We start from the raw sequence: 3,371 nt of genomic DNA, 5'->3' as shown, positions 1-3,371 counted from the left end.
CTGAATGCTTACTGTTTCTGTTGGGGCTACCAACAAGCAGTTGTTTTCTGTTTCAGTAGACAGTAATTTGCTGAAATAACAATGCTTCATATTTTGGTTTGAGGAACTGGTATTTTTTTGATGTTCAAGTGAATGCAGAGAAGGTTTTTCTCTGTCTTGATTCCATCTTTCCTCCCAGGGTTTTGCAGTCTGACACTCCTTTCCAAGGCAGCTTTCAATAGAAAGTTTGAGCTGCCGTCATATTGAACAAGCACATTTCAAAGCAGCCTTGCAAGAAAGGAAGGTTGAATCTTAGTCTATTTTTTATTCTTCTGTAACATCTTGATAGCTTGAATGACAACTTAAAAAAACCCAGAACCTCTATGCAGTTCTATTTCTCTCTGTCTAGGTAACTATTTCTAGAGATATTAATTAATGATTAACAGGCAGAGTAGATGCAGGTGTAACCTTGCTGGAATGAATTTTGAGCTAGAGCCTTCGTTGTATCTCCAACTTCCTACTCACTTTTCCTTTAGGTTGTGAGAAACCTAGGACATGATACATTGGTAAAGCTGAGGTTTTGACTTAAAATTAGCTTTCTGCCTTTACTACCTCTGACTCTATTTTTCCAATTGGTATTTCTGAAGAAAGGTCAAAGAAGTTCATAAACATAGAGGATACCGTGTTAGTGAAAACCAGCTTTATTGGGAGCCAGGAAAACATGTGTGAACACCTTGAAAAATATTTGCCGGATTCCTGGCTTGTTGTACTGACATTTCAGCCTACCAGCTAAGAAATATTATTTTTGGGTGCAATTTATGAGTAACTGAGTTGTTCAGAAACAGCAGAGGAAATACCAGGGAGAGCCTGAAGCAAAATTCACATCTAATTCAGATTTCAGGCAGTTTCATAAAAAAGTATGTATGTTCTTATGCAAAAAATATTTAGCACTAAAGTTCAAGACTAATGGTCCAGAGTTGACCCTGCTCGCTGAGCATAACCCGTGACATTAACTCAGCACGTGCCCCTGCCATGGTGGTCTAAAAGGCAGCATGTAGGAGAGATTCCCAGGAGACGATCCTCAGGGGCTTTCCTTCCTCAAAGCCTCTCTGAGAGGAGGAATCAGTCTTCCAAGTAGTCGTAACCTGCTGAAAATAAATTGGTCTGACAGCTTCAAAAACCCAAATGTATTGCTTTAAGCATATTCCAAAGCATTTAAACAAACATATTTTGGTGAAAATGTTTCATGTAGTAGCTTTAAAGAAAGAGGAAAGACAAGCTAAACGCACTCAGATATTGAGTGTGATTAATATATTTTAGCTAATAACAGGTTGTTCCTGGTTTGGACCTTCCTGCTCTCAGATCAAGCAGAGCTTCATAGGAAAACCTGACTAAAGCTGAAGTTTGAAGACTTTGGGCAACTGAAGAGGCTTTAAGTTCCTCTCTCCAGGTAATGTTGTGTGTTGCAGTCAGATGCGAATGAGAAACTATTTTCTGGATTTGGTTTTGCAATGCACCCAACACAACTGCAGCTCCTACTTTCTCATACACGTCTCTCTTATCAGTCTTCGACATTTTCCAAGCATGCTGCTGCAGTTCAGAAGCAGCTGTTCTGTAATGAACTTGTACCCCTCAAATGTTGCAATGTAATTTTCAAATCTTGGCTATAATTTAGTAATTTTCTCTCAGCTGAGCTAAGTTGAGGGTGATGTCTGACCTGTGTCTCTGCTGTTTTTAAAGGTGGCAGATTTTGTGACACTTAGGAAGTGCCTAATTTGCCCCTTAACTCAAACATGTTTTAGACATCTGTGCAGCCCTGCCCTAGATGCAAAGTTTAGGAAGAATTAACACTATGGTAATGCATCTTTTATTTTGACTTGAATAGTCTTTGGCTTTTATATAGTTGTTTTCATATTTAAAACATCTTTTTTTAAAAAAACCACCTCTCTCACGTCCTAGTCTTGCAAAGGACTTCCGCAGTAATGACTGTAATTTTCTAGCTTATCTGAATAATTCTGCAAGTCCACTGCAAAAGGACACTTTTCGTAAAACCTGTGACCCTCTTAATTTGAGGTAGTGCACAGAAATGGTGCCATGAGAAAGCAAGGAAGGGTGGTTCAGGAGCAGCAGCCTAGCAAGGGTGTTTCAGCTTTCTCTGCATCCCAGGAGCTGGCTATTCAAGAGAGCCTGACCCCACAGACATCTAGCTGAAGTCAGTGAGATGTCACAGCTCTTTTTCTTTTTCTGAAACTGGGGGTGAGGCAATAATGATTAGTTGCCTTAAAAAGGGTGTATTTTGGAAGCCACATTTAGAAAGCAGTTTGAATCTTGGGTAGAGCTACTACATGGCAGTACTGGAGAAGAAGGTATCAGCATGTGCAAGTGCTGTGTAAATAATAAGGCATCAAATAATTTTCTAATTCAGATAAAACATTGTTCAGAAAGGCAGGCATTTTCAGGATAGAGCTTGTTTGAAACGTGTGTGAGAGAAAAATGGGTTAAATTTTCTAGGCAGATATTGACTCATATCATAACAAAACCTGCTAGAGCTGGTTAATGATGTGTCTGATACTTCAGCAAGTGACATAATGTTGAAATTTGGAATCAAAACTGTCAGGAAATTGCTCCTTGCTCAAACACAATATATTCATGATGAAAACCTGTTGTAATCTCCCTCTCCTGAGCCGTTATGCTAAAGGAGCAAGAGGAAATATTGCCTGGTGACATTTCCTTCTCATCCTTGAAGTGCTGCAGCTTTTCAAAGGAGTTTCTAGGCATGATTTTCTCTGATGGCTGCTAATATGATCCAGCAGTCCTTCAAGAGAATAGAATACATAGGGCTGCAGCTTTGGGGCTTATTTATGCAATCAGCAAATATTAATATTCCTCCCCCAGATAAATAGCTCAACCTACATATAGTACATATAAGGGTACAATCCTTTCCACACTGCACTCCCAGTTTGTCCCTCTTTTTAGGCTAGCAGACATACTCCCTTGGATATGTGGTTCCCTCAGCTTGCTGCTTGGAGGTAATGTGTGGTAATGTCAGGAAAGTCTGTTGTGAGTTGTCTCTTCCAGAAGGTAAAATTGTGAGCATTCTACTATGTATCAGTGTTTGCTATATATTTATATATTCCTATATCATGGTGTGTATAATTAAAGAAGTAATAAGCTAAAATCTTTAAAGCTATTTGCATGGCTGAGTTGCTAAATTCTCTGCCTGTGATGTGAAGAAAGAGAAGTTTTACCTTTGAGTGACTCCCTTCTAACCTTCTTCAGATCAGCAAAGATCTCTACCTTTTCTTTTGTTTCAAGATTAACTTAAAAGTTTAGCACAGCAGGTAAAATCTGTAGTGCCCAGGGATGGAGTCCACTCTCTCTATTTAAAGGGC

This window comes from Chaetura pelagica, unplaced genomic scaffold, assembly GCF_000747805.2.
Source record: "Chaetura pelagica isolate M959 unplaced genomic scaffold, ChaPel_1.0 scaffold83, whole genome shotgun sequence".
Classification (NCBI taxonomy): domain Eukaryota; kingdom Metazoa; phylum Chordata; class Aves; order Apodiformes; family Apodidae; genus Chaetura; species Chaetura pelagica.
This window is presented reverse-complemented; position numbering follows the sequence as displayed.